The following is a 14,999-nucleotide window of genomic DNA, read 5'->3' on the forward strand; positions in this document are numbered from 1 at the left end:
ATCTGGGGGTTTTGGATCTAGTTCCTCCTTGACTTCTTTGGTCTGTTGCACCACTTCTACTTCTTTAAAGCATGGGTTTAGACACCTTGGATTTGACTCCTTAATTGTCTCCTTTGAGCTATGATCTCTCGTCTTATCCTTCTTGCATTCTTCTTCTTGAGTGGGCTCATGTAAAGTCTTGAAAACATGAAATGCTAGGTGCTCATCATGAACTCTTAGCAACAATTTCCTTTTTTCAACATCTATCAATGCTCTGCCCATAGCTAGGAAAGGCCTCCCAGGATGATGGGAGTGTTAGGGTCCTCTTCCATATCTAAGATAACAAAGTCAGCAGGGAGAAAGAATTTTCCCACTTTTACTAGCACATTCTCCACAACTCTCAGTGCTTGCTTAATGGATTTGTCCGCCATTTAGAGAGCTATTCGAGTGGATTTCAGCTCAACAATTTGAAGTTTCCTCATAAGAGATAGAGGCATCAAGTTTATGCTTGCACCAAGGTCATAGAATGATTTCTCAATAGTTCTGTTTCCTATGGTACAAGATATATAAAACCTTCCAGGATCATCTTTCTTCTCTGGTAAACCTCTTTGGAGGATAGCGCTACACTCCATTGTCATCTCAACAGTTTGTCCTTCTTTCAAGGATCTTTTCTTTGTTAGCACTTCTTTCATAAATTTGGCATATAATGGCATCTGTTCAAGTGCTTCTAAGAAGGGAATATTGATGCTGAGTATTTTGAATATGTCCAGAAATTTTAAGTATTGCTTATCCTTGTTTTCTTTCTTAAACCTTTGAGGGTATGGAAGTTTGGGGATATATGGATTCATCCCTTCTTTCTTCTCTTGCAGCTGTGGTTCATTGATGCTCTTGTTTCCTTCTGAGCTTTATGCATTCTTGGTCTTCTGATCCTCTTTACTTCTCTCCTCTGTCTCTTCTTATGGAGCTTCTCTGCGGTGTTCTCTTTGAATGATAGCTTCCTTGTCCATAGTCTCCTGACTTTCTGCCATGATTGCTTTGCACTCCTCCTATTTTGTCGCTTTTCCTTTGTCTCTTGGGCCTTCAGTGGCACAAGGGAAGGCTTTTGCTTGCTTCTCACCCATCTCAGCAATTTGTTTAGCCATTTGTCCCATGTGTCTCTCAAAATTCTTGATTGAAGTTTCTTGATCTTGTCTGACCATCTCTTGAGTTTTGATGAGTTTTTCCATCAACATTTCAAAGTTGGAGATCCTTTGAGATTCTGGATGGGGCTGTGTGGATTGTGCTGGTTGTTGGTGGAAATTGTTTGAAAAATTGGAGGAGTTGTTTTGTGGATTAAGTGGTGGTATGGAGAAGTTGCTTTGGGTGGTTTGTGAAGTATGCTGAGGTTGAGTATGTGTGTCTTGTGGTTGTGTGTAGTGGTTGTTGTTAGTAGGGAATTGATTGTGTTTGTTTGTGTTGCCAAAACTGTTGGAGTTGAAGTCCCTTTGTCGTTGATTCTGATGCTCACCCCACCTCAAGTTAGAATGAGTTCTCCAGGATAGATTATGTGCATCACCATGGAAGTCATGTTGGCATGAACTTGAGGTGTTGTTCGTGTGTTGTATCTCTTCAGGCCCTTGTTGCTCATAGTTGAGTGTCCCAAGACCTCCTTTAGATCGATTCCATCCATGTGAGATTTGAGATTGGCTTTGTATATTCACTGCAGCAAGTTGCAGTCCATCTATTCTCTTGGTAATCATCTCCATTTGTTGCTGAAGTTGTTGATGCATCTGCTTATTTTGAGTCAGCATTGCACTTACTCCTTCAAGTTCCATTGCTTCCCTCTTTGGATTTGTGTCATGGTGCTTCTCAGATGAGTAAAAATATTGATTGTTGGCCACCATCTCAATGAGATCTTGTGCTTCTTGGGTAGTTTTCATCATCTAAAGTGAACATCCAGAGGAGTAATCTAATGCTTTTCTTGATTTCAGGGTTAATCCTTCATAAAAGTTTTGAAGTTTCACCAACTCACTGAACATCTCAGGTGGACATTTCCTTATCAGGGCCTTATATCGTTCCCATGCCTCATAGAGTGATTCTCCCTCCTTTTGTATAAAGGTTTGCACCTCTGTTTTCAGCTTAATGATCCTGTGAGGTGGGTAGAATTTGGCTAGGAATTTGCTCACCAAATCATTCCAATTGTTGATGCTCTCCTTGGGAATGGTTTCCAGCCATTGAGCAGCATTGTTCCTCAAAGAAATGGGAATAGAAGTAACTTATAGATGTCAGGATGCACCCCATTTGTCTTGACAGTTTCACAAATCTTCAAGAAAACAGACAAATGTTGGTTGGGGTCTTCAAGAGGGCCACCTCCATAAGCACAATTGTTCTGCACCAAAGTGATTAGTTGAGGCGCTTCAACTCAAAGTCATTTGCATGAACATTTGGGGTGAGGATGCTGCTCCCATAATGTCTGGGATTGGGGATAGTGTAAGAGGCCAACACCCTTCTTGTAGGTTGAGCATTGTTGCTCACTCCCTCTTCATGCACCTCAACCTCCATGACTTGCAAAAATCACAAACAAACCACATGAAACCTGGACATTCTAATGCTAGAATGTGGTTAGAGGGTTAGGTGATACAATGTGTCAAACAGTTAATGTGCTTAGTAAAAATAAAAAGAAAATGCTTAATCTAGATTATCATCCTACTTAATCATTGTCAATCTAAATCAATTCTCGGCAACGACACCAAAAACTTGATGATGGAAAAATAATTCCACAAAAAACTCACCGGCAAGTGTACCGGGTTGCATCAAGTAGTAATAACTCACAAGAGTGATGTCGATCCCACAGGGATTGATGGATTGAGAAATTTTAGTTAGGTGATGAATTTAGTTAAGCGAATATTTGATGATTTGAGTGATTTTGATTAACAGAAGTTAAATTGCAAGAAATTAAAAGTGCAGAAGGTAAATTGGGCAGAAAAGTAAAGTGCAGAAGAGATAAATTGCAGTAACTTAAAGTGTAAGAAAGTAAAAGAGCTGAAACTTAAATTGTAGAAACTTAAAGTGCAATAAATATAAATTGCTGAATCTAAATTACTGAGAAATATAAATTGCTTGAAGAATAAAGGGATTTGGGTGCTGGGGTTTGGAATTGAACAAGAAATTGCAAACTAAAGTAAATCAGAGAGCTATGAGATGCAAGAATTCAAATCTTGATCTCAACAGCAAGAACAGAAATGGAAAATTTCTTCAAGAAAAAAAACAGCAAGAAAACGTGAATCAATTATGAAATCCTAAAAGAGAAATTGAAGATCGAAGAAGAGCAATGAGACTAGCAATCAGATCTAGATCTCAATTGCTCCCTTGATCAAGCAGAAAGGAAATTTGCAGATGAAATGAAAATAAAAACAGAAGAGAAGATTAAGATCTAATTCTTAGAACAATTGAGAAGAAGAGTAAAAGATGATTCTCAGATTTAGAATCAATGGGGCTCTTCAATCTCAATTCAAAATCCAAGAACAGACAGTAGAAATTGCAGAAAAAAAGAAAACGCAAACAGAAAAAAACTAAATCCAATTCCAAATTCCCAAATTTCCAAATGAAAATTCAAAAGTGAAAACTAAAAATGAGCTAAAGATCCTCTACAAATCAAACTTAATCCTATTTATACACTTTCTATTTTGGTCTTCAAAGTTTGAAGTGGGCCTTTTGGTTTTTGGATTTGAAGAGAGATGGGTCCGGTTGGCCTTGGTTCAATTGAGTTGGAGGCATGGGTCAGCTCCCAGGGGAGCACTCCGTTTGCTTAGCCTTGGTGAGCCAAGCCTCCTTGTCCATAACGTTCACTAAGTGAACGTTCCGCTCACTCTTCGAGCGCTACATGCCTTTGCTTCCCTGGGTTAGCTTTGCTTTCCTTGGTTGAGGCACGAAAAAGGTGACAAAAGTGAGCATAGCGTTGCTTTTTGCAAACGCTTACTCCTTGTTTTGCCTTGTACATGCTTGGCTTCTTTGGTTCCAAGCTCGAAAAAGTGAGCAAAAGGGAGCGCTACGCTCGAATGTTTGAGCGCTACTCCTCCTTGTCTTGATGCACCCAGCCTTGCTTGGTTCCCGTCTTCGAGCACTACGTTGCACCCTTTTAGTGCTGGCCTTGCTCCCTTGTTTCCTTGCCAAGAGTATCACGAAAAAGTGAAAGAAAGGGAGCGCTACGTTCAATGTTTTGAACGTTCCTTAGCTGCCTTGGTTGAGCGCCACGCTTTATTTTTATGGGCCTAAGGTCCAAAGCGTGCTCAAACTTCAAAAGTGTGCCAAAAGTTCCTCTTTCCATCATTTCTTCACCTACGAGCAACCAAACAACTAATCAAAGTTCCACCAAAATCACTAGATCTTTGCATCTTTTAATTAATCAATTAATTATAGCATAAAACCTATGATTTTGTGTAAAATACATGATGTTTGATTGATTCAACATAACCATGAAAATCCACTCCAATTACTTACTTATTGTGCAAGAAAGTGCATAAAACCAAGTGAAAACTAATGAAATGGGCTTGTGAAACTAGTCTAAGATGACTTGTCATCAGTGGTATATATGCCTGATTGTGTAGCTAGCTCGTTAATAACTAATAAAAAGGTAGAATGCCTCTCTTTAGTGTAAACTTGGCTGCTGTCTATGAATCTTAGCAAATAGAAATCCTTGGAAGAAAGAAAACAAATAAAAAGAAAGAAAAAGAAAAGCGAAAAGTGGCAACAAAAATGGAAGAAACATAGAACAAAGCTAAACACCAATAGCTTAGACCTTAAGACATATGCCTGTGGTGTCTTGTACTAGGATCTGCTTGGATGATTAGGTTCTATGGAGTGCTTTAACACTTGGTAACTTGGGTTAACTAATCCGGGATTATCAACCAAAAGTCCATTATCAAGAGCAACCTAGTTACAAGGCATTTAGTAACCCAAAGAGGTGCTGGGCACCAATGTCTTAAGAAGAATTGTGAGCCAAGTGTCTGTGGTGAATATGTGTTGAGTGAAAATAAGCTAAGAAGCTTATACAACACATGACACTAAGCTACAAGTAAGAATAAGTTCTAAGTGAAAGAAAAGCAATTACTAAGGATGAGTGAATAATAAGAAGTCATAGCAATATGTTAGTTGATGCTTAAAAAGGGACATTCCTCACTTAAGAATCAATAAAAAGTGAGCTGCAACATTCTCTGCATAAAACCCATGAATTAATGAAAATGACTTGCTAATAGGGACATTACCTTCTGTTTCATTCATTCTTCTCATAATTCATTGCTTGCTTGGGGACAAGCAAGATTTAAGTTTGGTGTTGTGATGCCAAGGCATCTTAGGCTAGTTTCACTAGCCTCTTTCTTTTGTTTTTAGTAGGTTTTATGCACTTTCTTGAGCTACAAGTAAGCAATTGGGTTAAAAATTCATGTATGTCTTGATTCATTCAACCATGGTTAATTTGATGCAATTTCATGAGATTTATGCCATAATTACTTGTGTGCTAAGAATCATGCAAATTTTCATGACTTTAACAAGACTTTGATACATGTATTGGTTGATGATAGGTGAAGAAGTGCATGGAAAGAGGTGGAAGAAATGGCCATTGAAGGAAGAAAGGGGAGCAACGTTGGTGGCCAAAGTTGGACCACCAACGTTACCTCAAACATTGGAAGAAGAGGCAGAGCAAAAGTTCTGCATAATTCTGGTGCCAACGTTGGAGGGAGCGTTGGCAAGCCAACGTTACCTCCAACGCTCGTTGATACAGAGTGCTTTTTGGAAATTGAAAAATTTTGGCGACGCGTACGCGTGCTATATGTGCACGCGTGGATCGTGAATTTTGACAATCCACGCGCACGTGTAGATGACGCGCGTGTGTGGATATGCCAACGTTGGAGGAAACGTTGCCAGTCCAACGTTGATGCCAACGTACGCGATCTGAGCTCCAAATCTTGATTTTGAAAAAAGCACAACGATGCGTACGCGTATGCTATGCGTACTCGTGAGCGTGAATTTTGGCTATCCACGCGCACGCGTAGATGACGCACACGCGTGGATGAATCAACGTTGGAGGGAGCGTTGCCAGTCAAACGCTGATGCCAACGTCTTCGAAAAGCCTTCAAAAATTGGAATTTGGAAAGTTTCATCCATGCGCACGCGTCACTCGCGTGTACGCATGGATGGGAATTCTATCCCCAAACGCGCACATGCATAGGCAGCGCATACGCGTGAAGGGGTAAAATGGCCCATCCACGCGTACGCGTATGCCACGCGTATGCATATGCCACGTGTACGCATGGACGAGCGAACGTTGGCACCCCAACGTTGAGTTAAACGTTGATTACAGCAACTAGTATCCATTTTTCCTAAACAACGTTGGACTCAACGTTTGCCCAAAAACGTTGACTCCAACGTTGATATCAGAATTGCACAATTGAGCACCTCTCTCTTCTCAACAGCATTGGGAGCCAATTAGATCAACATCAATAAAGGCCAAAAGCCCAATTCAGATGACTTGAAGATCAATTGAAGAAGTGTATAAATAGCTAGAGTTTAAGTTAGTTAAGGAGGGGCATAAACATGGAGTACTGAAACTCTGCCCATTTACTTTCTTTGTACTTTTCATTTTAATTCTGCAATGTACCTTTCAATTCCACGTTCCATTCAGAGAGCTATGAACAACTAAACCCCTTTCATTGGGTTAGGGAGCTCTATTGTAATTCAATGGATCAATAGTAGTTTTTATCTTCTTCTTCTATCTTTTCACTTGATTTTGTTAGAAAGCTTTCGATCTTAATTCAATTGGATGGTTGTCTTAATAGAGAAGCTATTCATAATTGGAATTTCTCTGATCCTCGAGAGAGGGATGAGGAATTCATGCTAGAAATGCTTTCTCACATTGGATTAGATTGGGGGTTGGATGTATATTGTGACATTTAATCCTACCAATACTTTGATCTATGAATTTGTGTTATAATCAGTGACCAAACTTCATCTCTTCTCATGAGCAATTAAACCAAAACATTGGGCAATTGTTCAAGCTTAGAGAGATTGGTGAGCCAAGACATTGGAATCCAGTCATTTAAGATTGCCAAGCAAGGTCAATGAATGCATTAATTGAAGAAGAGATGAAAATGATTTGATCCGGAGAGTTCAATATCTCCTAAAACTCAATGAATCCCCTATTTTGATCTCAACCGTTCTCTTTATATTCTGCTCTTTAATTTGATGCTTAATCCCCATTCCCATTAAATTTCTTGCAATTTTAGTTTCTTCTCTTTAGATTCAGCAATTTAGTTTCTGTTCATTTAATTTCTTGCAATTTAATTTTCACGCTAAACCAATCCCTGTGGGATTCGACCTCACTCAATAGTGAGTTTTTTCTTGACGACAATCCGGTGCACTTGCCAGTGAAAATTTGTTGAGAGACAAGTTTTCGGGACATCAATAGGCTATGACATTGGTATGGACGAAGAGTGAGGTTTTGGAATAATATTTGGGTAAAGGGTGAAGACATACTCAAGCTGAAGATAACTACTGAGCTCACAGACGATATAGTGGAAGGCAAAGTTCGTGATTTCGTCCTTCCAAATGGAGAGTGGAATACAAATCTTCTGAGGCAATTTCTCCCTATCGACTCTATTAACAAAATAAGAGCATTACTGCCTCCTAATGATGATATGGATGAAGACAAAGTTTTTTAGAGTGGAACATGTGACGGAAACTTTACTGTAGCAAGCCCCTACTTTATGCTTGATAATGATCAAAGAGGAGAGGATATGGCCTGGAAAATTATATAGAAATGGAAAGGTCCACAGCATATTAAATGCTTTATGTGGATGGTCCTACATAAGAGACTATTAACTGCTAGCTAGAGAGCTAAGCTTTTTGGAAGCTGCCCAAACTATCACATCTGCAATGGACAACAAAAAACTCTCATCCACGTTTTAAGGGATTGTACTGCCGTGTCCAGTATGTGGGCAGGTATGGTGGATCCCTAATATCTTTATTTTTTTTCTTTAGAGCTCCCTTTGATCTATGGATTAGAAGGAACCTTACATCGAAAATTGGCAACCCAAAAGATAAAACATGGATATCTATTTTTATGGTTGCTTGATGGAAGTTGTGGAATTGGAGGAATAAAGAAATATTTTCTCCTCCATACAAGAGCTAGATCATGCCATTGATTCCATAATCCTTTTTGTACAAATTATTCAAGAGGCGTTCAAAAAGGACAAATTGCTGCAGAGTCATCAGAGAAGAGGTGAGTGCCACATAAAATGGAGACCTTCTCCCTCGCGGTGGATAAAAATCAATTTTGATAGAGCTTCCGTGGAAAATCCGGGCAAGGCAGGATGTGGTGGACTATTAAGAAATGAACAGGGATGTTGGATAGCAGGTTACATGCAAAATATTGGGGACTGTACAGCGTTCCAAGAAGAGATGTGGGGGGTTTTAAAGGGTCTGGAAATGGCCTAGGATTTAGGCCTAAGAAGAATTGAGCTGGAAGTAAACTCGAAGGCTATTCTCTCAGTTTTGAATAAACAAAACAGCTTTGTGCACCCAAATGCACTGGTGAGGAGAATCACCCAGTTCAAGCAGCGAGATTGGAGGTTGACTTTTGTGCATAACTATAGGGAAGGAAATCAAGTAGTGGACCTTCTCGCTAGAAAGAGTCTTAGCTTAGGTGAGGGATTTCATTTTGTTGATAAACCTGACCGGGAACTATGTAAAATTGTTGGTGATGATGCTAGAGGGGTACTCATGCCCCGTGTAATCTTGTCTCTGTAACTTTTGGGCCTTGGCCTCGTCTATCAACTGAGAAAAAAAGAAGGCAACAAATGATCCTTTGGTGCCTCTTTTACAACAATGTTGGTGTAGACAACTTATCAGCTACATGAAAAGCACTGCAACGGCTGTACTAGTTATAGCACCCTACCATTTAAATTCTTATGTTCGAGTCATAAGTCAATGATAATAAGGTGGTACAACTCAAGATGAAGTTGTAATACATATATATAATTAGAAGAAATTATTAAACGAGAAGTTTGAAAAGGAATTAAAGAAAATCGCGAGCGCAAACACACACGTATCGAAAATATAACGCGTTCGAAAAAGCGAGATAAAATAAAAACTTAAAGGATGAATACAGAGTATATATATATATATATGTATGTATGTATGTATGTATGTATGTATGTATGTATGTATGTATGTATGTATGTATGTATGATAGCCACTAGTCACGATCTGCGAAGTTTAGATTGGCTAGGTTATAGCAACAAAAACAGTTGATAACAGTTTTTATTTCTCCCAAATATACATCAAAGCCTCTATAGGCAAGGTTTCAAATCAATATATATATATACAAAAGACAACACAGGATTCAAAAGAACATCGCCGTCTTCCAGAAGAACTCCAGCTTACTGCGGAGCACCAAGACCTACATATGAAAAACAAAGAATATATACGGAATGAGAACTCCCAACCCATGGGTTCTTGATAATTGAGCACTTGATTACAATTCCTAGGGAGAACGACCCAGGATTCTATTTCCGGTTATGTTGGTTTGAATTGTGATAATCATTTAAACTTTGATTAGGTCATTTGTTGGTTTGGAACTATACTTACAATAAAAATTCTTTTTTTGAGAAATTTCTAAACCGACGTTTGGCCCTCCATCAAGTTTTTGGTGCAGTTGCCGGGAAATTGCAATGTGTGCTTATTATTGGCTATTGTGAATATGTTAATATGTAAATAGCTTGATTTTTGGTTGTTTGCTTGTTTTTGTTAGTAGTTAGGATTGTATTTTTCTTGTTTCTTGATCTCTTTTGTTTTTATTTTCTCTCTTTTATATGAATTCTCACCCTTTTGGCTTGGAGTTTGGTTGCAATTATGTTGTAGGAAATGGTAACTTCAATGTCAGTTCACACTATGGGACGGGAAATCAATTGAGGAAGGAGCCACATGCATATGGACAACATTCATGGCAACAACCTCCTCCGCTTTACTATGGTCACAATCCTCCCCATGGTGCATATCAATCCAATAGATATGGTGGGTCTTACTATGATTATGAACCTTCACCACCATATGCCTATGAATCATACCCTCAACATAATCCTGAACCATAAACTTCTCAACTCCCATTCCACCACCAAACACCTCTATATAATCTAACTCCATACCCATTCCACTACCAACCTTATGTACCTCATGAACAACCTTATGAGCCACACTTAGAGCCACAACCATTCCAACACTAATACTCCCATGAACCTCTCGAACAATTACACTCATACACATTACCTCAATACTCTCACCAATATGAACCCCCTTTCATATATGAAGACCTTCTCCCAATTGATGAACCTTCTTTCTCTCCACAACCTTCAACAGAGAAAGCAATCCAATCCGAAGAGCCAATTTCAATTGAGCATATGGAGTAGAAAAGATCTTGGAACCTCAAGAGAAAGAAAAGGAGTTAAAGCGTGACTTGCAACAAATGGAGGGGGTTGAGATCAAGGAATTAAAAGAAGTGGTTGAAGAGTTTGGAGAAGTTGAACAAGAAAACAAGCCTGAGAAAGCTTGTCAAGAGGTGAAGATCATACAAGAGGAGAAAAAGGGAATGAAACTCACATTGCCAAAGCCATTGGAAGCTTCTCTTCCTAAGTTATCACCATCCAACACATAATTTGAGTGGGTAACATTCTTATCCCTAAGCTTTAATGTCCCACTTGGATATGGTTTGTTTGAAACAGATAGTCAACTTAGGACTCTTTGTGAATTGAAGAGTAAGAGAGAGCTAGGTAGTAGTTGAAAACATAATGCAAGACTCATTAAGGTTGAACTCCCAAGGTTTGATTTCCATGGTTGGTGGAATGCCAACTAAGATGGATCTCAGAGGATGATTTGGTCCTTGAGTGTTCTGAATGCTTACCACCCGGATAGAATTATGATAATTGATGAGCGGATAATTTATACGCTTTTTGGCATTGTTTTTACATAGTTTTCAGTATAATTTAATTAGTTTTTAGTATATTTTTATTAGTTTTTAATTAAAATTCACATTTTTAAACTTTACTATGAGTTTGTGTATTTTTCTATGATTTCAGGTATTTTCTGGCTAAAATTGACGGACTTGAGCAAAAATCAGATTCAGAGGTTGAAGAAGGACTGCAGATGCTGTTGGATTCTGACCTCCCTGCACTCAAAGTGGATTTTATGGAGCTACAAAACTTCAAATGGCCTGATCTCAATTGCGTTGGAAAGTAGACATCCACGGCTTTCCAGAAATATATAATAGTCCATACTTTGCCCGAGTTTAGATGACGCAAACTGGCGTTCAACGCCAGTTCCATGCTGCATTCTGGAGTTAAACGCCAGAAACAGGTTGCAAAGTGGAGTTAAACGCCAGAAACAGGTTACAAACTGGCGTTCAACTCCAAGAGAAGCCTCTACATGTGTAAAGCTCAATGCTCAGCCCAAGCACACACTAAGTGGGCCCCGAAAGTAGATTTCTGTATCATTTACTTATCTCTGTAAACCCTAGTAACTAGTTTAGTATAAATAGGACTTTTTACTATTGTATTTACATCTTTAGTTTCATCTTTAGATCACGTTTGGGGGCTGGCCATTTGGCCATGCCTGAACCTTCATCACTTATGTATTTTCAACGGTAGAGTTTCTACACACCATAGATTAAGGTGTGGAGCTCTGCTGTTCCTCATGGATTAATGCAAAGTACTACTGTTTTTCTATTTAATACAAACTTATTCCGCTTCTAAGATATTCATTCGCACATCAATGTGAATGTGATGATCATGACAATCATCATCATTCCCAACTTATGAACGCGTGCCTGACAACCACTTCCGTTCTACCTTAGATTGAATGGGTAAATCTTAGATATCTAATACAGGGGACCGAGTCCGAGATATTAGAATATTCGTGGTATAAGTTAGAACCCATAGATGGCCATTCCTGAGATCCGAAAAGTCTAAACCTTGTCTGTGGTATTCCGAGTAGGATCTGGGAAGGGATGGCTGTGACGAGCTTCAAACTCGCGAGTGCTGGGCGTAGTGACAGACGCAAAAGGATCAATGGATCCTATTCCAGTATGATCGAGAACCGACAGATGAATAGCCGTGCTGTGATAGAGCATCTTGGACTATTTTCACTGAGAGGACGGGAAGTAGCCATTGACAACTATGATGCCCAACATACAGCTTGCCATGGAAAGGAGTAGGAATGATTGGATGAAGACAGCAGGAAAGCAGAGGGTCAGGAGGAACGAAAGCATCTCCATAACCACAAGGGGGTCCACCATATCTATCATCTTGGTACGCACCTCGGAATGGCTCTTGACCATAGTAATTTGGTGGAGGTTGGTTGTCACGAAAAGGACCACCATAACTATTGTCTTGGCATGCATTGTAGAATGGTCGTTGTCCATGGTACCTTGGAAGGTGTTGTTGCCAAAAGGGTTGATCAGATCCTCGTGGCTCCTTCCATCTTTGATTGTTTTGACCTTGATGCATGTTCCTGTTATAGCTTCCATTCCTTATAACAATATTGGAACCAAACTTAAAGCCAGAGGGGTGAGAACTCATAGTAGCTAATAAAAAAAAATAAAAACAAAAACAAAAATAAATAAACAAGCAAAAGAAAATATTTACAATAACCAATAATAAGGCATACGTTTACAATTCCCCGGCAACGGTGCCATTTTGATGAACGGAAGATTGATGGTTTAGAATTCACAATAAATTCTCGTTGCAAGTATAGTTTCTAAACCAAGCAATAATCCTTTCATACAAAAACTTGTTTGTCACAATGACAAACCCAGTAAAATTTATAACCGAAGTATTGAAACCTTAGGTCGTCTCTCAAGGAATTGCAAGGAAGTATGATTTATTATTGGTTATAGAAAAAGGTATATTTTTGGGTTTTTAAAATAGGGAACAGGAAAATAAACTGGCAACAATTAAAGTAAATTATCATGAAAACCATTGCAAGGTATAAGAACTGGAAATCCCATCCTAGTTATCCTTATCAGGTGTGATGAGAATTGTTAATTACTCCCACTTAGTTAACCCTTACTAAATAAAGGAAAGTCAAGTAGACTAATCAATTTGATTCCTCAAGTCCTGGTCAACTCCTGTGGAAAGACTAGCTTTAGAGGGATCCAAATCAATCAGCAAATTCCAATTTTCAATCAACAGCTGAGTTTGATAACACAAGTGTCACCGATTACTTAACCAAAGCAAAAGGGGGAAAATATAAATTATTTATATCATAAATAGAAGAAAGCAATCATAAATCTAAAATACCTCAAATTACATTAAATAGAATATTCAAATCTAACATGAAGAGTTTATAAGCAAATTTGGCAACATAAGTAATTAGCAAGTGAAATAGAGCAACTAAAGTAATAGAGTAAATAAAAGTAGAAGAGAAACTAAACTAAAGGAAAATTGAACCTGGAATTGAGAAGAAGTAAACCTAACCTAAGAGAAATCCTAAATCCTAAAACCTAAGAGAGAGGAGAGAGCCTCTCTCTCTAGAAACTACATCTAAAACATAAAATTGTGAATATGAAAGTTGTTTTATGAATGGATGGATTCTCTCACTTTATAGCCTCAAATCTATGTTTTCTGGGCCAAAAACTGGGTCAAAAATAGTCTAGAAATTTCTCCCAGTGATTTCTGATACGTCCAGCACGTGACAAAGTCACGCGTGAGCGTCGTCCACGCATTCGCGCGGATTGAGTTTTTGCCAGGTCACGCGTGCGCTTGATTCACGCATGCGCGTCGCCTATCTTCGGGGCAGCTATGGAAAATTATATATCTTTATAAAGCCCCGAATGTTAGCTTTCCAACGCAACTAGAACCGCCTCATTTGGATCTCTGTAGCTCAAGTTATGGTCGATTTAGTACGAAGAGGTCAGGCTGGACAGCTTTAGTAGTTCCTTCAGTTTCTTGTATTCCTTCCACTTTTGCATGCTTCCTTTCCATCCTCTAAGCCATTCCTGCCTTATAAATCCTGAAATCACTTAACACACATATCAAGGCATCGAATGGTATAAAGGGGAATTAATATTTGGTAATTTTAAGGCTCAGGAAACATGTTTTCAATCATAGCACAAGATTAGGAAGGAAAATGTAAAACCATGCAATTAGTATGAATAAGTGTGCAAAGACTTGATAAAAACCACTCAATTGAGCACAATATAAACCATAAAATAGTGGTTTATCAATCATGTCTTATCTTTCAAGTTTGTAAATGCTTTTCTAGGACTCAGTTCAATTGTGGATTTAACTTGGTTGCTATTGTCTTTATCCCTTGATTGTTTACATGTTTTCTTGGAAATTGAACTATTTTAACTAAGTACATACATATAGATGATTAGATAGTATTAGTTAGAGTAGTTGCATGCACTTAGATAGATTGCATTTAGATAGCTTGCACTGAATAAATGTTGATACCCCCTTTTTTATCTTTCTTGATGTTTTGAAAGAGGACATGCTATTGCTTAATTGTGAAAAATACGATAAACCACAATTTTATGGTTTATTTTGTGTGGAAATGAGTGGAGTTTATCAACTTATCCTGCATTTATTCACTGAAATAGTATGATTTTGTGAATTCCTCCTAAATTGTAAGATTAAAAACATACTTTTGAGACCCTTAAATTGCTAAGTTTAATTCACTTTAATTCCATTTGAGACCTTGATGTATTTGTTAAGTGATTTTAGGCTTACAAGGCAAAGATGGATTAAAGAAGAGAGGAAAAAGCATGAAAAAATGGAGAATTTATGAAGAAATGAAGTTTGAAGCACCTCAGAGTTGTGCGTATGCATACCTTACATAGGCATGAATTTCATGTTGCGTGTACGCATGCTTCATGCGTATGCATGACTTTGGTTATTTGGATATTGGGTTTGGTTTCTTGCATGAAATTGGAGGTTTCTTCCATAAAACTGGTGCTTCTTTGGATAAATGTGGATGTATATTGGGTGAGTTTTTCT

At 38.4% G+C, this 14,999-nt stretch overlaps 1 long non-coding RNA gene across 1 annotated transcript; it reads left to right on the forward strand.

The window, feature by feature from the left end:
• LOC107617532 lies at nt 1,416-14,745 on the forward strand. Its single transcript, XR_001614973.2, has 3 exons — nt 1,416-1,427; nt 12,409-12,412; nt 14,635-14,745. It is a non-coding gene; the product is annotated as an uncharacterized LOC107617532 (long non-coding RNA).

This window comes from Arachis ipaensis, chromosome B01 (assembly GCF_000816755.2).
Source record: "Arachis ipaensis cultivar K30076 chromosome B01, Araip1.1, whole genome shotgun sequence".
Classification (NCBI taxonomy): domain Eukaryota; kingdom Viridiplantae; phylum Streptophyta; class Magnoliopsida; order Fabales; family Fabaceae; genus Arachis; species Arachis ipaensis.